The sequence below is a fragment of the Eleutherodactylus coqui genome, unplaced genomic scaffold, assembly GCF_035609145.1.
Source record: "Eleutherodactylus coqui strain aEleCoq1 unplaced genomic scaffold, aEleCoq1.hap1 HAP1_SCAFFOLD_315, whole genome shotgun sequence".
Taxonomy (NCBI): Eukaryota; Metazoa; Chordata; class Amphibia; order Anura; family Eleutherodactylidae; genus Eleutherodactylus; species Eleutherodactylus coqui.
This window is the reverse complement of record NW_027102470.1, coordinates 77,501-100,000: the sequence shown is the minus strand read 5'-3', so window position 1 is coordinate 100,000 and position 22,500 is coordinate 77,501.

Sequence of the window (22,500 nt, the reverse complement as noted above, 5' to 3'; positions counted from 1 at the left end):
GCCCCCTTTAGGTGGCTTCGTACACCTCTTGAACGTGGCGCCCGGCCGCTCGGAGAGCGGGGTCTACCCGGGCAGACAGCCTGTCGGCCCCGCGGCCTGGGCAGGCGGAGCGGGTGCTCTTGCGCTCGGGGGCTCTGCTCGGCCCGGAGAGTTGGGTGCGGGGCGCCGTCGCCTCGCTGGAACCAGGGGCGTTGTGACGTTCGCGCGCGCCTAGCCGCCGCCAGGACAGGCCGGAAAGGTTGAGCTGCATACGGATCTAAGCCGTTGCCCAAACTAACTCTGGCTCGTGTGACCGACACAGCCGCGCACGCGCTTTCCTACGACACTCGACCGCCTGGCTCCCCTCGGCCTGGGAGGCACTCTCGGGGCGGGGGGCACCGCAGCCCCCCGAGGTGGCTTCGTACACCTCTTGAACGTTGGGGCCCGGCCGCTCGGAGAGCGGGGTCTACCCGGGCAGACAGCCTGTCGGCCCCGCGGCCTGGACAGGCGGAGCGGGGACTCTTGCGCTCGGGGGCTCTGCTCGGCCCAGAGAGCGGGGTGCGGGGCGCCGTCGCCTCGCTGGAACCAGGGGCGTCGTGACGTTCGCGCGCGCCTAGCCGCCGCCAGAACAGGCCGGAAAGGTTGAGCTGCATACGGATCTAAGCCGTTGCCCAAGCTAACTCTGGCCCGTGTGACCGACACAGCCGCGCACGCGCTTTCCTACGACACTCGACCGCCTGGCTCCCCTCGGCCTGGGAGGCACTCTCGGGGCGGGGGGCACCGCAGCCCCCCGAGGTGGCTTCGTACACCTCTTGAACGTTGGGGCCCGGCCGCTCGGAGAGCGGGGTCTACCCGGGCAGACAGCCTGTCGGCCCCGCGGCCTGGACAGGCGGAGTGGGGACAAGCCAAGGCTACCGGCGGGCCTCGGACGGCCAGGGGTGGAAGGGCTCCACCTCAAGGTGGCTTCGTACACCTCTTGAACGTTGGGGCCCGGCCGCTCGGAGAGCGGGGTCTACCCGGGCAGACAGCCTGCTGGCCCCGCGGCCTGGACAGGCGGAGCGGGGAACCTTGCGCTCGGGGGCTCTGCTCGGCCCAGAGAGTGGGGTGCGGGGCGCCGTCGCCTCGCTGGAACCAGGGGCGTCGTGCCATTCGCGCGCGCGCGCCTAGCCGCCGCCAGAACAGGCCGGAAAGGATGAGCTTCATACGGATCTAAGCCGTTGCCCAAACTACCTCTGGCCCCTGTGACCGACACAGCCGTGGCACGCGCTTTCCTACGACACTCGACCGCCGGGCTCCCTCGGCCTGGGAGGCACTCTCGGGGCGGGGGGCACCGCAGCCCCCCCCAAAGGTGGCTTCGTACACCTCTTGAACGTTGGGGCCCGACCGCTCGGAGAGCGGGGTCTACCCGGGCAGACAGCCTGTCGGCCCCGCGGCCTGGACAGGCGGAGCGGGGAAAAGCCTAGGCTACCGGCGGGCGGGATCGACCGGGAAGCCGCCGTGGGGGAACACAAGTTGGACGCCTCGCACCGTCGCGGACCACCGTCCTCCGTCTCTCGGGAAGGGGGGCCGCCCGAGGCGCACGGGCCTCGGACGGCCAGGGGTGGAAGGGCTCCACCCCGAGGTGGCTTCGTACACCTCTTGAACGTTGGGGCCCGGCCGCTCAGTGAGAACGGGGTCTACCCGGGCAGACAGCCTGTCGGCCCCGCGGCCTGGACAGGCAGAGTGGGGAAAAGCCTAGGCTACCGGGCGGGATCGACCGGGTAGCCGCCGTGGGGGAACACAAGTTGGACGCCTCGCGCCGTCGCGGACCACCGTCCTCCGTCTCTCTCTCCCTCTCTCGGGAAGGGGGGCCGCCCGAGGCGCACGGGCCTCGGACGGCCAGGGGTGGAAGGGCTCCACCCCGAGGTGGCTTCGTACACACCTCTTGAACGTTGGGGCCCGGCCGCTCGGAGAGCGGGGTCTACCCGGGCAGACAGCCTGTCGGCCCCGCGGCCTGGACAGGCAGAGTGGGGAAAAGCCTAGGCCACCGGGCGGGATCGACCGGGTAGCCGCCGTGGGGAACACAACTTGGACGTCTCGCGCCGTCGCGGACCACCGTCCTCCGTCTCTCTCTCCCTCTCTCGGAAGGGAGGCCGCCCGAGGCGCACGGGCCTCGAACGGCCAGGGGTGGAAGGGATCCACCCCCCGCGGGAAGGGGACGCGCGGCGGCACCCGGACGCGGGAGCGTTGACCCGGGGGTCTTTACTCCGCCGAGGCGTAGCCCGGAGAAGGAGCGAGACCGGCCGGCGGGGGTGGAACACCCCCTCATGCCTCGCTCCTTCTGGGGATAAAGCGCGTCGTCCGCAGGCCGCCGTCCCCTATCCCCGCCCTGGACCGCCCGCATCGGCCGGAGCCCGAGGGGACAGGCGGGGGTCCTTCGCTTTCGGGAAAACCGTCACCAAACGTGGGGCCCGTGCCCCGCTCTCGGCCGCCCTGAGGCGGGAGAGCCCGGATCGTTCTCTCTCTCGGCGTCGGCCCCACCGACGCCGTCGCACGGTGGCCTGGGAAAGGGCTGCACCCCCTGCGCCACGCTTCTCCCCCGGAGTACTCCCCCCGCAGGGGGCTCCGCGGGGTGTCCCGACGCGCAGAGTCGCTCGCCTTCTTCCGCGGGGGACGGGAGGGACGCCCACGCGCGTCCCTTCCCCATCCTCGAGAGCCGTACGCGCCGAGGGTGAACCCGCTCGCCGGGGCGCCGGGGAGCAGGGCCCTTGTGGTCCTTCCCCGGACATGGGCGCGGCGAGGGTCCCCCGGCCGCGACGGCTCTCCCGTTGACCCACTCTCTCGCCTTGGGTGGTGGTGATGGAGGCGGCTGCCTACGCCTCAGCCCGGCATCTCGGAGGGGGGTCGCCCGGGCAGCCAGCCAGCCAGCCTGTTGGCCCCGCGGCCTGCACAGGCGGAGTGGGGACACTTGCGCTCTATGACTCTGCTCCCAGGGAGGTGGCAGAGGGGCGGCCGCGGTGCTTTGACTTTGAGCGGTCCCCACTCCAGCACTCTGAGAAATAGTCACTTTGTCAAAGACCGCACACCGCTCGTTCCCTTATATGCAAAAAAGGTGTTCGTCCTGACGTTTTGCGAGCCCTTATTTTACCGTCGTCGGCGCTATCAGGGGAAACAGGCCCGCACCTTCCGCCTTCATGGAACCGTAGCTCGGCCCCGAGGGCCCAGGATTACCCTCATACCGGTTCTCACGACATGCGTCGACACTCGGCTCAGCCCCGGCAGCCGCAGCTCCCGCCGGCCCGGCCAGCCGGGTCCGCACCCCTGGCCGGCGCCTGGAGCGTCTGGACTTTGTCGTTTTCTCTCCGAGACTCGTCTCTGCCAACTGCCGTGGACTTCGGCGGGGGCTGCCGCGGGCTGTGCCCGGCCTCTTGGGGGTCCCGCCTGCCCGCGCAGGCAGCTAGGACGGGGTTATCAGCCCTCTCAGGGGGGCCTCCGCAGCCCCCCAAGGTGGCTTCGTACACCTCTTGAACGTGGCGCCCGGCCGCTCGGTGAGAGCGGGGTCTGCCCGGGCAGCCAGCCAGCCTGTCGGCCCCGCGGCCTGGACAGGCGGAGTGGGGACACTCGCGCTCGATGACTCTGCTCCCAGGGAGGTGGCAGAGGGGCGGACGCGGTGCTTTGACTTTGAGCGGTCCCCACTCCCTTCTCAGCACATTGAGAAATAGTCACTTTGTCAAAGGCCGCACACCGCTCGTTCCCTTATATGCAAAAAAGGTGTTCGTCCTGACGTTTTGCGAGGCCTTAATTTACCGCCGTCGGCGCTATCAGGGCAAACAGGCCCGCTCCTTCCGCCTTCCCGGAACCGTGGCTCGGCCCCGAGCGACCAGGTTTACCCTCATACCGGTTCTCACGACATGCATGGATACTCGGCTCAGCCCCGGCAGCCGCAGCTCCCGCCGGCCCGGCCAGCCGGGTACGCCCCCCTGGCCGGCGCCTGGAGCGTTTGCACTTTGTCATTTTTCCTCAAAGACTCATCTCTGCCAACTGCCGTGGGATTCAGCAGGGGCTGCCACGGCTGTTCCCCGCCTCCTGGGTGTCCTGCCCTGCAACACCGGAGGGTCAGTCGGGGTCTTGAGCAACTACTGGTAGGTGCAGCACCTCGGGGGCCCTCTGCAGCCAGCACACGGCTGCCAACAGCCCGCTCTCCATCACCAGCCAGCCCATCTGCATACATCTGCTGGGGGTGCTTTTTTGACTTCCCCCGTTTTGGCCTATGGGGAAAAGCCAAGGGGGGAAACTCCAGAGTCATGCCGACCTCCTGGAACCCCAGCTCGGCCTGGAGCTACTGGTTTGCCCCCTTCCAGGTTCTCAGGACATGCATCGACACTCGGCTCTTCCCCAGCCGCCGCAGCTCCCCTCGGCCCGGCCAGCCGGGTCCGCCCCCCGGACCGGCGCCTGGAGCGTTTGGACTTTGTCGTTTTTTTCTCAAAGACTCATCTCTGCCAACGACTTCAGCAGGGGCTGCCACCTGCTGTTCCCCGCCAATGGGTGTCCTGACCTGCAACACCGGAGGCTCAGGTGTGGTCTTGAGCAACTGCTGGTAGGTGCACCTCGGGGGCCCACTGCAGCCAGCACACTGCTGCCAACAGCCCGCTCCCCGTCACCATCCAGCCCCTCTGCATACATCTGCCGGGGGTGCTTTTTTGACTTCCCCCATTTTGGCCTATGGGGAAAAGCCAGGGGGAAAACCTCCAGAGTCAGGCCGACCTCCTGGAACTCCAGCTCGGCCTTGAGCTACTGGTTTGCCCCCTTCCCGGTTCTCAGGACATGCATCGATACTCGGCTCTTCCCCAGCCGCCGCAGCTCCCGTCGGCCCGGCCAGCCGGGTCCGCCACCCTGGCCGGCGCCTGGAGCATTTGGACTTTGTCGTTTTTTCTCAAAGACTCATCTCTGCCAGCTGCCAAGGACTTCAGTAGGGGCTGCCACCTGCTGTTCCCCGCCAATGGGTGTCCTGCCCTGCCACACCGGAGGCTCAGGCAGGGTCTTGAGCAACTGCTGGTTGGTGCTCTCAGGGGGCCCCTCCACACCCCCAGGCCCACCTCCAGGGCCTCCCTCCCGGCCCCTGGAGCAGCCAGCGCCCCCTCGCCGTCAACGCTCTCTCCCCGTTGGGACTTTGAAACTTTTCTGACCGCGCAAGCTTCGTCAAACGGCAAGGGGGGCAGCCGGCGTTCTGTGCCCGGCCTCCTGGGGTCCTGCCCGGGCACATCGGAGGCTCAGCCAGGGTGTTGAGCCACCACTGGCAGGTGCACTCAGGGGGCCCTCCGCAGACGCCCATGCACACCTCCGCAGCCAGCACACTGCTGCCAACAGCCCGCTCCCCGTCACCCGCCAGCCCCTCTGCATACATCTGCTGGGGGTGCTTTTTTGACTTCCCCCATTTTGGCTTATGAGGAAAAGCCAGGGGGAAAACCTCCAGAGTCAGGCCGACCTCCTGGAACTCCGGCCCGGCCTGGAGCTACTGGTTTGCCCCCTTCCCGGTTCTCAGGACATGCATCGACACTCGGCTCAGCCCCGGCAGCCGCGGCTCCCGCCGGCCCGGCCAGCCGGGTACGCCACCCTGGCCGGCGCTTGGAGCGTTTGGACTTTGTCATTTTTCTCAAAGACCCATCTCTGCCAACTGCCGTGGGCTTCAGCAGTGGCTGCCGCGGGCTGTGCCCGGCCTACTGGGGGGTCCCGCCTGCCCGCGCAGGCAGCTAGGACAGGGCTCTCAGCAAGGGCTTGGAGGCGCTCTCAGGGGGGGGCCTCCGCAGCCCCCCAAGGTGGCTTCGTACACCTCTCGAACGTTGGGGCCCGGCCGCTCGGAGAGCGGGGTCTGCCCGGGCAGCCAGCCAGCCTGTCGGCCCCACGGCCCGCGCTGGCGGAGTGGGGACACTCGCGCTCGATGTCTCTGCTCCCAGGGAGGCGGCAGAGGGGCGGCCGCGGTGCTTTGACTTTGAGCGGTCCCCACTCCCTTCTCAGCACATTGAGAAATAGTCACTTTGTCAAAGACCGCACACCGCTCGTTCCCTTATATGCAAAAAAGGTGTTCGTCCTGACGTTTTGCGAGGCCTTAATTTACCGCCGTCGGCGCTATCAGGGAAAACGGGCACGCTCCTTCCGCCCTACTGGAACCGTGCCTCGGCCCGGAGCGACCAGGATTACCCTCATACCGGTTCTCACGACATGCATCGACACTCGGCTCTTCCCCGGCAGCCGCAGCTCCCGCCGGCCCGGCCAGCCGGGTCCGCCCCCCTGGCCGGCGCCTGGAGCGTTTGCACTTTGTCATTTTTTCTCAAAGACTCATCTCTGCCAACTGCCCTGGGCTTCAGCAGTGGCTGCCTCGGGCTGTGCCCGGCCTCTTGGGGGTCCCGCCTGCCCGCGCAGGCAGCTAGGACGGGGTTATCAGCCCTCTCAGGGGGGCCACCGCAGCCCCCCAAGGTGGCTTCGTACACCTCTTGAACGTTGGGCCCGGCCGCTCGGAGAGCGGGGTCTGCCCGGGCAGCCAGCCAGCCTGTCGGCCCCGCGGCCTGGGCAGGCGGAGTGGGGACCCTCGCGCTCGATGAGTCTGCTCCCAGGGAGGTGGCAGAGGGGCGGCCGCGGCGCTTTGACTTTGAGCGGTCCCCACTCCGCACATTGAGAAATAGTCACTTTGTCAAAGACCGCACACCGCTCGTTCCCTTATATGCAAAAAAGGTGTTCGTCCTGACGTTTTGCGAGGCCTTATTTTACCGCCGTCGGCGCTATCAGGGGAAGCGGGCCCGCTCCTTCCGCCTTCCTGGAACCGTGCCTCGGCCCCGAGGGCCCAGGATTACCCTCATACCGGTTCTCACGACATGCATCGACACTCGGCTCAGCCCCGGCAGCCGCAGCTCCCGCCGGCCCGACCAGCCGGGTCCGTCCCCCTGGCCGGCGCCCGGAGCGTTTGGACTTTGTCGTTTTTTCATCCAACACTCTCCTCTGGCAAATGCCATGGACTTCAGCGGGGGCTGCCGCGGGCTGTTCCCCGCCTCCTGGGTGTCCTGCCCTGCAACACCGGAGGCACAGGCACACTGCTGCCAACAGCCCGCTCTCCATCACCCCCCAGCCCCTTCTGCATACATCTGCCGGGGGTGCTTTTTTGCCTCCCCCCATTTTGGCCTATGGGGAAAAGCCAGGGGGAAAACGTCCAGAGTCAGGCCGACCTCCTGGAACTCCAGCTCGGCCTGGAGCCACCGGTTTGTCCCCTTCCCGGTTCTCACGACATGCACCGACACTCGGCTCAGCCCCGGCAGCCGCAGCACCCGCCGGCCCGGCCAGCCGGGTCCGTTCCCCTGGCCGGCACGCCTGGAGCATCTGGACTTTGTCGTTTTTCCTCCAAGACTCGCCTCTGGCAAATGCCATGGACTTCAGCGGGGGCTGCCGCGGGCTGTTCCCCGCCTCCTGGGTGTCCTGCCCTGCAACACCGGAGGCTCAGGCAGGGTCTTCAGCTACTGCTGGTAGGTGCACCTCGGGGGCCCTCCGCAGCCGCCCCGGGCCACCCCTGCAGCCAGCACACTGCTGCCAACAGCCCGCTCCCCATCACCAGCCAGCCCCTCTGCATACATCTGCTGGGGGTGCTTTTTTGACTTCCCCCCTTTTGGCCTATGGGGAAAAGCCAGGGGGACAATCTCCAGAGTCCTGCCGACCTCCTGGAACTCCAGCCCGGCCTGGAGCCACCGGTCTGTCCCCTTCCCGGTTCTCAGGGATTTTTGGACTTGTGATTTTCGTGATTCGTCTCTTCAAACTTTGTTGGACTACAATGGGGGGGCGACCGGCGGTCCGTGCCCAGCCTCCAGGGTGTCCTGCCCTGCAACACCAGAGGCTCGGGCAGGGTCTTGACCAACTACTGTTGGGTGCTCCTAGGGGGCCCCTCCACACCCCCAGGCCCACCTCCAGGACATCCCTCCCGGCCCCTGGAGCAGCCAGCACCCCCTCGCCGTCAACACTCTCCCCCCGTGGGGACTTTGAAACTTTTCTGACCGTGCAAGCTTCATCAAACGGCAAGGGGGCAACCGGCGTTCTGTGCCCAGCCTCCTGGGGTCCTGCCCGGGCACATCGGAGGCTCTGGCTGGGTGTTGAGTCACTACTGGCAGATGCACTCAGGGGGCCCTACGCTGCCGCCCATGCACACTGCTGCCAACAGCCCGCTCCCCATCACCCGCCAGCCCCTCTGCATACATCTGCCGGGGGTGCTTTTTTGACTTCCCCCATTTTGGCCTATGGGGAAAAGCCAGGGGGAAAACCACCAGAGTCAGGCCGACCTCCTGGAACCCCAGCTCGGCCCGGAGCCACCGGTTTGTCCCCTTCCCGGTTCTCAGGACATGCATTGACACCCGGCTCAGCACCGGCAGCCGCAGCCCTCGCCAGCCCGGCCAGCCGGGTCCGCCACCCTGGCCGGCGCCTGGAGCGTTTGGACTTTGTCATTTTCATGACTTGTCTCCTCAAACTTTGTCCGACTGCAAGGGGGGCTGCCGCAGTCCGTGCCCAGCCTCCAGGGGTTGCCCCCGGCCACTGGAGCAGCCAGCACCCCCTCGCCGTCAACACTCTCTCCCCGTTGGGACTTTGAAACTTTTCTGACCGTGCAAGCTTCGTCAAACGGCAAGGGGGCAGGCTGCGGTCTGTGCCCGGCCTCCTGGGGTCCTGCCCGGGCACATCGGAGGCTCAGCCTGGGTTTTCCGCCACCACTGGTAGGTGCGCTTTGGGGGCCCTCCGCAGCCGCCCCGGGCCACCCCTGCAGCCAGCACACTGCTGCCAACAGCCCGCTCTCCATCACCAGCCAGCCCCTCTGTACACATCTGCCGGGGGGGTGCTTTTTTTGAGACATACTGTCACTTTGTCAAAGACCGCACACCGCTCGTTCCCTTATACCCCGACAAGGTGTTCGTGGTGACGTTTTGCGAGGCCTTATTTTACCGCCGTCGGCGCTATCAGGGGAAGCAGGCCCGCTCCTTCCGCCCTCCTGGAACCGTGCCTCGGCCCGGAGCGGCCAGGTTTACCCTCATACCGGTTCTCGTGACCTGCATTGACACTCGGCTCTTCCCCAGCCGCCGTAGCTCCCGCCGGTCCCAGCCAGCCAGGTCCGCCCCCCTGGCCGGCGCCTGGAGCGTTTGGACTTTGTCATTTTCATGACTTGTCTCCTCAAACTTTGTTCGACTGCAAGGGGGGGGGGGCTGCCGCGGTCCGTGCCCAGCCTCCAGGGGTTGCCCCCGGAGCAGCCAGCACCCCCTCGCCGTCAACACTCTCTCCCCGTGGGGACTTTGAAACTTTTCTGACCGTGCAAGCGTCATCAGACGGCAAGGGGGCAGGCTGCGGTCTGTGCCCGGCCTCCTGGGGTCCTGCCCGGGCACATCGGAGGCTCAGCCAGGGTCTTGGGCCCCTACTGGTAGGTGCACTTTGGGGGCCCTCCGCAGCCGCCCAGGCCCACCCCTGCAGCCACCACACGGCTGCCAACAGCCCGCTCTCCATAACCCCCCAGCCCATTGCATACATCTGCTGGGGGTGCTTTTTTGACTTCCCCCATTTTGGCCTATGGGGAAAGGCCGGGGGGGGAAACCTCCAGAGTCAGGCCGACCTCCTGGAACTCCAACCCGGCCTGGAGCCACTGGTTTGTCCCCTTCCCGGTTCTCAGGACATGCGTCGACACTCGGCTAAGCCCCGGCAGCCACAGCCCCCGTCGGCCGGGCCAGCCGGGTCCACCACCCTGCCCGGCGCCCAGAGCGTTTGGACTTTGTCGTTTTTTTCTCCAAGACTCGCCTCTGGCACATGCCATGGGCTTCAGCGGGGGCTGCTCCCCGCCTCCTGGGTGTCCTGCCCGGGCACATCGGAGGCACAGGCAATGTCTTGAGCCACCACTGGTAGGTGCACTCAGGGGGCCCTCCGCAGCCGCCCTGGGCCACCCCTGCAGCCAGCACACTGCTGCCAACAGCCCGCTCTCCATCGCCCCCCAGCCCCTCTGCATACATCTGCTGGGGGTGCTTTTTTGACTTCCCCCATTTCGGCCTATGGGGAAAAGCCAGGGGGAAAACCTCCAGAGTCAGGCCGACCTCCTGGAACCCCAGCTCGGCCTGGAGCTACTGGTTTGCCCCCTTCCCGGTTCTCAGGACATGCATTGACACTCGGCTCAGCACCAGCCGCCGCAGCCCCCGCCTGCCCGGCCAGCCCGGTCCGCACCCCTGGCCGGCACGCCTGGAGCGTTTGGACTTTGTCATTTTCATGACTTGTCTCCTCAGACATTGTCCGACTGCAAGGGGGGTGTGCCGCGGTCCGTGCCCAGCCTCCAGGGGTTGCCCCCGGCCCCTGGAGCAGCCAGCACCCCCTCGCCCTCAACACTCTCTCTCCCCGTGGGGACTTTGAAACTTTTTCTGACCGCGAAAGCTTCGGCAAACGGCAAGGGGGGCAGCCGGCGTTCTGTGCCCGGCCTCCTGGGGTCCTGCCGGGGCACATCGGAGGCTCAGCCAGGGTGTTGAGCCACCACTGGCAGGTGCACTCAGGGGGCCCTCCGCAGACGCCCATGCACACCTCCGCAGCCAGCACACTGCTGCCAACAGCCCGCTCCCCGTCACCCGCCAGCCCCTCCGCATACATCTGCTGGGGGTGCTTTTTTGACTTCCCCCATTTTGGCCAATGGGAAAATGTCAAGGGGAAAACCTCCGGAGTCAGGCCCACCTCCTGGAACTCCATCCCGGCCTGGAGCTACTAGTTTGTCCCCTTTCCGGTTCTCAGGACATGCATTGACACTCGGCTCTTCCCCAGCCGCCGCAGCTCCCGCCGGCCCGTCCAGCCGGGTCCGCACCCCTGGCCGGCGCCTGGAGCGTTTGGACTTTGTCGTTTTTCCTCAAAGACTCATCTCTGCCAACTGCCCTGGGCTTCAGCAGTGGCTGCCGCGGGCTGTGCACGGCCTCCTGGGGGGTCCCGCCTGCCCTCGCAGGCAGCTAGGACAGGGTTCTCAGCAGGGGCTTGGATGCGGTGTCAGGGGGGCCTCCGCAGCCCCCCAAGGTGGCTTCCTACACCTCTCGAACGTTGGGGCCCGGCCGCTCGGAGAGCGGGGTCTGCCCGGGCAGCCAGCCAGCCTGTTGGCCCCGCGGCCTGCACAGGCGGAGTGGGGACCCTCGCGCTCGATGACTCTGCTCCCAGGGAGGTGGCAGAGGGGCGGCCGCGGTGCTTTGACTTTGAGCGGTCCCCACTCCTCAGCACATTGAGAAATAGTCACTTTGTCAAGGACCGCACACCGCTCGTTCCCTTATATGCAAAAAAGGTGTTCGTCCTGACGTTTTGCGAGGCCTTATTTTACCGCCGTCGGCGCTATCAGGGGAAACGGGCCCGCTCCTTCCGCCCTCCTGGAACCGTGCCTCGGCCCGGAGCGACCAGGATCACCCTCATACCGGTTCTCGTGACATACATCGACACTCGGCTCAGCCCCGGCAGCCGCAGCTCCCACCGGCCCAGCCAGCCGGGTCCGCCACCCTGGCCGGCACGCCTGGAGCGTTTGGACTTTGTCGTTTTTTCAAAGACTCATCTCTGCCAACGACTTCAGCAGGGGCTGCCACCTGCTGTTCCCCGCCAATGGGTGTCCTGACCTGCAACACCGGAGGCTCAGGCAGGGTCAAGAGCAACTGCTGGTAGGTGCACTCAGGGGGCCCTCTGCAGCCGCCCAGGGCCACCTCTGCAGCCAGCACACTGCTGCCAACAGCCCGCTCCCCGTCACCCCCCCCCAGGCCCCTCTGCATACATCTGCCGGGGGTGCTTTTTTGACTTCCCCCATTTTGGCCAATGGGAAAATGCCAAGGGGAAAACCTCCAGAGTCAGGCCGACCTCATGGAACTCAAGCCCGGCCTGGAGCCACCGGTCTGTCCCCTTCCCGGTTCTCAGGGATTTTTGGACTTGTGATTTCCGTGATTCGTCTCTTCAAACTTTGTTGGACTACAATGGGGGGCGACCGGCGGTCCGTGCCCGGCCTCCTGGGGTCCTGCCCGGGGACAGCGGAGGCTCAGCCAGGGTTTTGAGCCACCGCTGGCAGGTGCACTCACGGGGCCCTCCGCAGCCGCCCATGCACACCTCTTCAGCCAGCACACTGCTGCCAAACACCCGCTCCCCATCACCCCCCAGCCCCTCTGCATACATCTGCTGGGGGTGCTTTTTTGACTTCCCCCATTTTGGCCTATGGGGAAAAGCCAGGGGGAAAACCTCCAGAGTCAGGCCGACCTTCTGGAACTCGAGCTCGGCTTGGAGCCGCCGGTTTGCCCCCTTCCCGGTTCTCAGGACCTGCATTGACACTCGGCTCAGCCCCGGCAGCCGCAGCCCCCGCCGGCCCAGCCAGCAGGGTCCGCCCCCCTGGCCGGCGCCTGGAGCGTTTGGACTTTGTCATTTTCATGACTTGTCTCCTCAAACTTTGTTCGACTGCAAGGGGGGGTGTGCCGCGGTCCGTGCCCAGCCTCCAGGGGTTGCCCCCGGCCCCTGGAGCAGCCAGCACCCCCTCGCCCTCAACACTCCCCGTTGGGACTTTGAAACTTTTCTGACGGTGCAAGCTTCATCAAACGGCAAGGGGGCAGGCTGCGGTCTGTGCCCGGCCTCCTGGGGTCCTCCCTGGGGACATCGGAGGCTCAGCCAGGGTTTTGAGCCACTGCTGGCAGGTGCACTCAGAGGGCCCTCCGCAGCCGCCCATGCACACCTCTGCAGCCAGCACACCGCTGCCAACAGCCCGCTCCCCATCACCAGCCAGCCCCTCTGCATACATCTGCTGGGGGTGCTTTTTTGACTTCCCCCATTGTGGCCAATGGGAAAATGCCAAGGGGAAAACCTCCAGAGTCCTGCCGACCTCCTGGAACTCCAACCCGGCCTGGAGCCACCGGTTTGTCCCCTTCCCGGTTCTCAGGACCTGCATCGACACTCGGCTTAGCCCCGGCAGCTGCAGCCACCGCCGGCCCGGCCAGCCGTGTCCGCCCCCCTGGCCGGCACGCCTGGAGCGTTTGGACTTTGTCATTTTCATGACTTGTCTCCTCAAACTTTGTTCAACTGCAAGGGGGGCTGCCCCGGCTGTTCCCCGCCTCCTGGGTGTCCTTCCCTGCAACACCGGAGGCTCAGGCAGGGTCTTGACCCACGACTGTTGGGTGCTCCTAGGGGGCCCCTCCACACCCCCAGTCCCACCTCCAGGGGCTCCCCCCGGCCCCTGGAGCAGCCAGCACCCCCTCGCCGTCAACCCTCTCTCCCCGTTGGGACTTTGAAACTTTTTCCGACCGTGCAAGCTTCGTCAAACGGCAAAGGGGGCAAGCGGCGGTCTGTGCCCGGCCTCCTGGGGTCCTGCCCGGGGACATCGGAGGCTCAGCCAGGGTGTTGAGCCACTACTGGTAGGTGCACTCAGGGGGCCCTCCGCAGCCGCCCCGGGCCACCCCTGCAGCCAGCACACACCGCTGCCAACAGCCCGCTCTCCGTCACCAGCCAGCCCCGTCCGCGCACATCTGCCGGGGGTGCTTTTTTTGAGACACACTGTCACTTTGTCAAAGACCGCACACCGCTCGTTCCCTTATACCCCGACAAGGTGTTCGTGCTGACGTTTTGCGAGGCCTTATTTTACCGCCGTCGGCGCTATCAGGGGAAACAGGCCCGCTCCTTCCGCCTTCGTGGAACCGGGGCTCGGCCCGGAGCGACCAGGATTACCCTCATACCGGTTCTCACGACATGCATTGACACTCGGCTCAGCCCCGGCAGCCGCAGCTCCCGCCGGCCCAGCCAGCCGGGTCCGCCGCCCTGGCCGGCACGCCTGGAGCGTTTGGACTTTGTCGTTTTTTCTCCAAGACTCATCTCTGCCAACGACTATAGCATGGGCTGCCACCTGCTGTTCCCCGCCAATGGGTGTCCTGACCTGCAACACCGGAGGCTCAGGCGGGGTCTTGAGCAACGGCTGATAGGTGCACTCAGGGGGCCCTCTGCAGCCGCCCAGGGCCACCCCTGCAGCCACCACACAGCTGCCAACAGCCCGCTCTCCGTCACCCCCCAGCCCCTCTGCATACATCTGCTGGGGGTGCTTTTTTGACTTCCCCCATTTTGGCCAATGGGAAAATGCCAGGGGGAAAGCCTCCAGAGTCATGCCGACCTCGTGGAACTCCAACCCGGCCTGGAGCTACTGGTTTGTCCCCTTCCCGGTTCTCAGGACCTGCATCGACACTCGGCTCAGCCCCGGCAGCCGCGGCCCCCGCCGGCCCGGCCAGCCGGTTCCGCCACCCTGCCCGGCGCCTGGAGCGTTTGGACTTTGTCATTTTTTCCCCCAAGACTCGCCTCTGCCAACTGCCAAGGACTTCAGCAGGGGCTGCCACGGCTGTTCCCCGCCTCCTGGGGTTCATGCCCGGGCACACCGGAGGCTCAGGCAGGGTCTTGAGCAACTACTGTTGGGTGCTCTCAGGGGGGCCCCTCCACACCCCCAGGCCGACCTCCAGGGGCTGCCCCCGGCCCCTGGAGCAGCCAGCACCCCCTCGCCGTCAACACTCTCTCCCCGTTGGGACTTTGAAACTTTTCTGACCGTGCAAGCTTCATTGGACGGCAAGGGGGTGACCTGCGGGCTCTACCCGGCCTCCTGGGGTCCTGCCCGGGGACATCGGAGGCTCAGCCTGGGTCTTGAGCTATTGCTGGTAGGTGCACTCAGGGGGCCCTCTTCAGCCGCCCAGGGCCACCCCTGCAGCCACCAGACAGCTGCCAACAGCCCGCTCTCTGTCACCCCCCAGCCCCTCTGCATACATCTGCTGGGGGTGCTTTTTTGGCTCCCCCCGTTTTGGCCTATGGGGAAAAGCCAGGGGGAAAACCTCCAGAGTCAGGCCGATCCCCTGGAACTCCAACCCGGCCTGGAGCCACCGGTTTGTCCCCTTCCCGGTTCTCAGGACATGCATTGACACTCGGCTCAGCCCCGGCAGCCGCAGCCCCCGCCGGCCCGGCCACCCGGGTCCGCCACCCTGCCCGGCGCCTGGAGCGTTTGGACTTTGTCGTTTTTTCTCCAAGACTCGCCTCTGGCACATGCCATGGACCTCAGCGGGGGCTGCTCCCCGCCTCCCGGGTGTCCTGCCCGGGCACATCGGAGGCTCAGCCAGGGTCTTGGGCCCCTACTGGTAGGTGCACTTTGGGGGCCCTCCGCAGCCGCCCAGGCCCACCCCTGCAGCCGCCACACAGCTGCCAACAGCCCGCTCTCCATCACCCCCCAGCCCATTGCACACATCTGCCGGGGGTGCTTTTTTGACTTCCCCCATTTTGGCCTAAGGGGAAAGGCCGGGGGGAAAACCTCCAGAGTCAGGCCGACCTCCTGGAACTCCGGCCCAGCCTGGAGCTACTGGTTTGTCCCCTTCCCGGTTCTCAGGACCTTCATCGACACTCGGCTCTTCCCCAGCCGCCGCAGCTCCCGTCGGCCCGGCCAGCCGGGTCCGCCCCCCTGGCCGACACGCCTGGAGCGTTTGGACTTTGTCATTTTCATGACTTGTCTCCTCAAACTTTGTCCGACTGCAAGGGGGGCTGCCACGGCTGTTCCCCGCCTCCTGGGTGTCCTTCCCTGCAACACCAGAGGCTCAGGCAGGGTCTTGAGCAACTTCTGTTGGGTGCTATCAGGGGGCCCCTCCACACCCCCAGGCCCACCTCCAGGCGCTCCCCCCGGGCCCTGGAGCAGCCAGCACCCCCTCGCCGTCAACACTCTCTCCCCGTTGGGACTTTGAAACTTTTCCCGACCGTGCAAGCTTCGTCAAACGGCAAGGGGGCAACCGGTGTTCTGTGCCCGGCCTCCTGGGGTCCTGCCCGGGCACATCGGAGGCTCAGCTTGGGTTTTCAGCCACCACGGGCAGGTGCACACAGGGGGCCCTCCGCAGCCGCCCATGCACACCTCTGCAGTCAGCACACTGCTGCCAACAGCCAGCTCCCCATCACCCGCCAGCCCTTCTGCATACATCTGCTGGGGGTGCTTTTTTGACTTCCCCCATTTTGGCCAATGGGAATATGCCAGGGGGAAAACCTCCAGAGTCAGGCCGACCTCCTGGAACTGCCGCCCGGCCTGGAGCCTCCGGTTTGCCCCCTTCCCGGTTCTCAGGACCTGCATTGACACTCGGATCTTCCCCGGCAGCCGCAGCCCCCGCCGGCCAAGCCAGCCGTGTCCGCCCCCCTGGCCGGCACGCCTGGAGCGTTTGGACTTTGTCATTTTCATGACTTGTCTCCTCAAACTTTGTTCAACTGCAAGGGGGGCTGCCACGGCTGTTCCCCGCCCCCTGGGTGTCCTTCCCTGCAACACCGGAGGCCCAGGCAGGGTCTTGAGCAACTTCTGTTGGGTGCTCTCAGGGGGCCCCTCCACACCCCCAGGCCCACCTCCAGGGGCTCCAGCCCGGCCCCACTGGCAGCCAGCACCCCCTCGCCGTCAACCCTCTCTCCCCGTTGGGACTTTGAAACTTTTTCCGACCGTGCAAGCTTCGTCAAACGGCAAGGGGGCAAGCGGCGGTCTGTGCCCGGCCTCCTGGGCGTCCTGCCCGGGGACATCGGAGGCTCAGGCTGGGTCTTGAGCCACCACTGGTAGGTGCGCTTTGGGGGCCCTCCGCAGCCGCCCCGGGCCACCCCTGCAGCCAGCGCACTGCTGCCAACAGCCCGCTCTCCGTCACCAGCCAGCCCCGTCTGCACGCATCTGCCGGGGGTGCTTTTTTTGGAGAAATACTGTCACTTTGTCAAAGACCGCACACCGCTCGTTCCCTTATACCCCGACAAGGTGTTCGCGCTGACGTTTTGCGAGGCCTTATTTTACCGCCGTCGGCGCTATCAGGGGAAACAGGCCCGCTCCTTCCGCCTTCGTGGAACCGTGGCTCGGCCCGGAGCGACCAGGATTACCCTCATACCGGTTCTCACGACATGCATCGACACTCGGCTCAGCCCCTGCATCCGCAGCTCCCGCCGGCCCGGCCAGCCGGGTCTGCCCCCCCTGGCCGGCGCCTGGAGCGTTTGGACTTTGTCGTTTTTTTCTCCAAGACTCGCCTCTGCCAACTGCCAAGGACTTCAGCAGGGGCTGCCACGGCTGTTCCCCGCCTCCTGGGGTTCATGCCCGGGCACATCGGAGGCTCAGGCAGGGTCTTGAGCAACTACTGTTGGGTGCTCTCAGGGGGGCCCCTCCACACCCCCAGGCCGACCTCCAGGGGCTGCCCCCGGACCCTGGAGCAGCCTGCACCCCCCTCGCCGTCAACACTCTCCCCCCGTTGGGACTTTGAAACTTTTTCTGACCGTGCGAGCTTCGTCAAACGGCAAGGGGGCAAGCGGCGGGCTCTGCCCGGCCTCCTGGGGTCCTGCCCGGGGACATCGGAGGCTCAGCCAGGGTGTTGAGCCACTGCTGGCAGGTGCACTCAGGGGGCCCTCCGCAGCCGCCCATGCACACCTCTGCAGCCAGCACACTGCTGCCAACAGCCCGCTCTCCATCACCCGCCAGCCCCTCTGCATACATCTGCTGGAGGTGCTTTTTTGGCTTCCCCCATTTTGGCCAATGGGAAAATGCCAGGGGGGAAACCTCCAGAGTCAGGCCGACCTCCTGGAACTCCAACCCGGCCTGGAGCCACCGGTTTGTCCCCTTCCCGGTTCTCAGGACCTGCATTGACCCTCGGCTCTCCCCCGGCCGCCGCAGCTCCCGCCGGCCCGGCCAGCCGGGTCCGCCGCCCTGGACGGCACGCATGGAGCGTTTGGACTTTGTCATTTTCCTCACCAACACTCGCCTCTGCCAACTGCCAAGGACTTCAGCAGGGGCTGCCACGGCTGTTCCCCGCCTCCTGGGGTTCATGCCCGGGCACACCGGAGGCTCAGGCGGGGTCTTGAGCAACTGCTGTTGGGTGCTCTCAGGGGGCCCCTCCACACCCCCAGGCCGACCTCCAGGGGCTGCCCCCGGCCCCTGGGGCAGCCAGCACCCCCTCGCCGTCAACCCTCTCTCCCCGTTGGGACTTTGAAACTTTTCTGACCGTGCGAGCTTCATCGGACGGGAAGGGGGCGACCTGCGGGCTCTGCCCGGCCTCCCGGGGTCCCTGCCCGGGCCCCGTGGGAGGTACAGGCAGGGTTTCTCACCGACTACCCGTAGGCACTCTCAGGGGGCCCTCCGCGCCCTCAGGCCGCCCTCCCCGGGCTTCCCCCGGGTCCGCGGAGCAGCCCGCCACCCCTCGCCGCACCGTGTCTCGCCCCCGTTGGGACTTTGAAACTTGGCTCGCCGTGCAAACCTCTCCGGGGGACAGAGGGAGAGACCTGCGGGCCGTGCCCGGCCTCCCGGGACACCCTCCCCGCAGCGCAGGCGGCTCGGACGGGGTTTTCAGCGAGTGCTGGGGGGGGTGTCTTCGGGGGCCCCCCGCGGGCCCCCCGGGGCACCTGCGCGGGGTGGCCCCTGCTGCCAGGCACCCACTCCCTATCGACCATCCAGCCCCCCTACATACATCTGGCGGGGGTGCTTTTTTGAGTTCCCCCATTTTGGCAACTTGGCACCTCCTATGGGGAAACCGGCAGAATCATGCCGACCTCCTGGAACTCCGGCTCGGCCTGGAGCCGCCGGTTTGTCCCCTTCCCGGTTCTCAGGCATTTTCGGACTTTGTCATTTTTTCAGCACTCTGTCAATGCGGCCAGCGGGAGCTGCCGCGGTCTGTGCCCAGGCACCAGGCTCTCCAAACGGACGCCGGCGGAGGGTCAGGGGGTGTCTCGGCCAGATACTGTAAAACACTCAGGGGGTGCCCAGGCACCAGGCACTCCAAACGGACACCGTCGGAGGGTCAGGGGGTGTCTCGGCCAGATACTGAAAAACACTCAGGGGCGCACGGGGGCTGCACAGGGCCACCCCAGGCGGCTCCCCCGGGCACCCGGGCGGCCATATTGGCGGCTGGGACCCCCTATTCAGCAAACGCCAGGGGGCGCTCAGGGGCGCACGGGGGCTGCTCCACTCGCCCCAGGCCGGCCTCCCTGAGGCGGGCACATTAGCGGCTGAGACCCCCTCTCCACCAAAGACCGGGGGGCGCTCAGGGACACACGGGGGCTGCTCTACTCGCCCCAGGCGGGCACATTAGCGGCCGAGACCCCCTCTCCACCAGAGACCGGGGGGCGCTCAGGGACACACGGGGGCTGCTCCACTCGCCCCAGGCCGGCCCCCACTGGTACCCGGGCGGCCATATTGGCGGCTGAGACCCCCTCTTCAGCAAACGTCAGGGGACACTCAGGGACACACGGGGGCTGCTCCACTCGCCCCAGGCCGGCCTCCCTGAGGCGGGCACATTAGCGGCTGAGACCCCCTCTCCACCAGAGACCGGGGGACGCTCGGGGACACACGGGGGCTGCTCCACTCGCCCCAGGCCGGCCTCCCTGAGGCGGGCACATTAGCGGCTGAGACCCCCTCTCCACCAAAGACCGGGGGGCGCTCAGGGACACACGGGGGCTGCTCCACTCGCCCCAGGCCGGCCTCCCTGAGGCGGGCACATTAGCGGCTGAGACCCCCTCTCCACCAAAGACCGGGGGACGCTCAGGGACACACGGGGGCTGCTCCACTCGCCCCAGGCCGGCCCCCACTGGTACCCGGGCGGCCCTATTGGCGGCTGAGACCCCCTCTTCAGCAAACGCCAGGGGACGCTCAGGGACACACGGGGGCTGCTCCACTCGCCCCAGGCCGGCCTCCCTAGGTACCCGGGCGGGCACATTAGCGGCTGAGACCCCCTCTTCAGCAAACGCCAGGGGACGCTCAGGGACACACGGGGGCTGCTCCACTCGCCCCAGGCCGGCCTCCCTAGGTACCCGGGCGGGCACATTAGCGGCTGAGACCCCCTCTCGACCAAAGACCGGGGGACGCTCAGGGACACACGGGGGCCGCTCCACTCACCCCCAGGCCGACCTCCAGGGCCTCCCTCCCGGCCCCTGGAGCAGCCAGCGCCCCCTCGCCCTCAACACTCTCTCCCCCGTTGGGACTTTGAAACTTTTTCTGACCGTGCAAGCTTCATCGGACGGCAAAGGGGGCAAGCTGCGGTCCGTGCCCGGCCTGCTGGGGTCCTGCCCGGGGACATCGGAGGCTCAGCCAGGGTCTTGAGCTACTGCTGGTAGGTGCGCTTTGGGGGCCCTCCGCAGCCGCCCCGGGCCACCCCTGCAGCCAGCACACTGCTGCCAACAGCCCGCCGCTCTCCCACACCAGCCAGCCCCGTCTGCACACATCTGCCGGGGGTGCTTTTTTGAGAAACACTGTCACTTTGTCAAAGACCGCACACCGCTCGTTCCCTTATACCCCGACAAGGTGTTCGTGCTGACGTTTTGCGAGGCCTTATTTTACCGTCGTCGGCGCTATCAGGGGAAACGGGCCCGCTCCTTCCGCCCTCCTGGAACCCTGGCTCGGCCCGGAGCGACCAGGATTACCCTCATACCGGTTCTCACCACCTGCATCGACACGCGGCTCTGCCCCGGCCGCCGCAGCTCTCGCCGGCCCGGCCGGGTCCGCACCCCTGGCCGGCACGCCTGGAGCGTTTGGACTTTGTCGTTTTTTTCTCCAAGAGTCGCCTCTGGCACATGCCATGGACTTCAGCAGGGGCTGCTCCCCGCCCCCTGGGTGTCCTGCCCGGGCACATCGGAGGCTCAGCCTGGGTCTTCAGCCCCTACTGGTAGGTGCGCTTTGGGGGCCCTCCGCAGCCGCCCGGGGCCCACCCCTGCAGCCAGCACACGGCTGCCAGCAGCCACCACACAGCTGCCAAACAGCCCGCTCTCCGTCACCCCCCAGCCCAACTCTGCATACATCTGGCGGGGGTGCTTTTTTGACTTCCCCCCTTTTGGCCTATGGGGAAAAGCCAGGGGGAAAACCTCCAGAGTCAGGCCGACCTCCTGGAACTCCAACCCGGTCTGGAGCCACCGGTCTGTCCCCTTCACGGTTCTCAGGACCTGCATCGACCCTCGGCTCAGCCCCGGCCGCCGCAGCTCCCGCCGGCCCGGCCACCCGGGTCCGCACCCCTGGCCGGCACGCCTGGAGCGTTTGGACTTTGTCGTTTTTTCTCCAAGACCCATCTCTGCCAACTGCCGTGGGCTTCAGCGGGGGCTGCTCCCCGCCTCCTGGGTGTCCTGCCCGGGCACATCGGAGGCTCAGCCTGGGTCTCGAGCCCCCTACTGGTAGGTGCACTACGGGGGCCCTCCGCAGCCGCCCAGGCCCACCCCTGCAGCCAGCACACGGCTGCCAGCAGCCACCACACAGCTGCCAACAGCCCACTATCCATCACCCACCAGCCCCTCTGCATACATCTGCTGGGGGTGCTTTTTTGACTTCCCCCCTTTTGGCCTATGGGGAAAAGCCAGGGGGAAAACCTCCAGAGTCAGGCCGACCTCATGGAACTCCAACCCGGCCTGGAGCCACCGGTTTGTCCCCTTCCCGGTTCTCAGGACATGCACTGACACTCGGCTAAGCCCCGGCCGCCGCAGCCCCCGCCGGCCCGGCCAGCCCGGTCCGCACACCCCTGGCCAGCGCCTGGAGCGTTTGGACTTTGTCGTTTTTTCTCAAAGACCCGTCTCTGCCAACTGCCGTGGGCTTCAGCGGGGGCTGCTCCCCGCCTCCTGGGTGTCCTGCCCGGGCACATCGGAGGGTCAGCCTGGGTCTTGAGCTACTGCTGGTAGGTGCGCTTTGGGGGCCCTCGGCAGCCGCCCAGGCCCACCCCTGCAGCCAGCACACGGCTGCCAGCAGCCACCACACAGCTGCCAACAGCCCGCTCTCCGTCACCCCCCAGCCCCTTATGCATACATCTGCTGGGGGTGCTTTTTTGACTTCCCCCCTTTTGGCCTATGGGATAATGCCAAGGGGAAAACCTCCAGAGTCAGGCCGACCTCATGGAACTCCAACCCGGCCTGAAGCCACCGGTTTGTCCCCTTCCCGGTTCTCACGACATGCATCGACACTCGGCTCAGCCCCGGCAGCCGCAGCTCCCGCCGGCCCGGCCAGCCCGGTCCGCACCCCTGGCCAGCGCCTGGAGCGTTTGGACTTTGTCATTTTTTCAAAGACTCATCTCTGATAACTGCCGTGGGCTTCAGCGGGGGCTGCTCCCCGCCTCCTGGGTGTCCTGCCCGGGCACATCGGAGGGTCAGCCTGGGTCTTGAGCCACTGCTGGTAGGTGCGCTTTGGGGGCCCTCGGCAGCCGCCCAGGCCCACCCCTGCAGCCAGCACACGGCTGCCAGCAGCCACCACACAGCTGCCAACAGCCCGCTCTCCGTCACCCCCCAGCCCCTCCTGCATACATCTGCTGGGGGTGCTTTTTTGACTTCCCCCCTTTTGGCCTATGGGATAATGCCAAGGGGAAAACCTCCAGAGTCAGGCCGACCTCATGGAACTCCAACCCGGCCTGAAGCCACCGGTTTGTCCCCTTCCCGGTTCTCACGACATGCGTCAACACTCGGCTCAGCCCCGGCCGCCGCAGCCCCCGCCGGCCCGGCCAGCCCGGTCCGCACCCCTGGCCAGCGCCTGGAGCGTTTGGACTTTGTCGTTTTTTTCAAAGACTCATCTCTGCCAACTGCCGT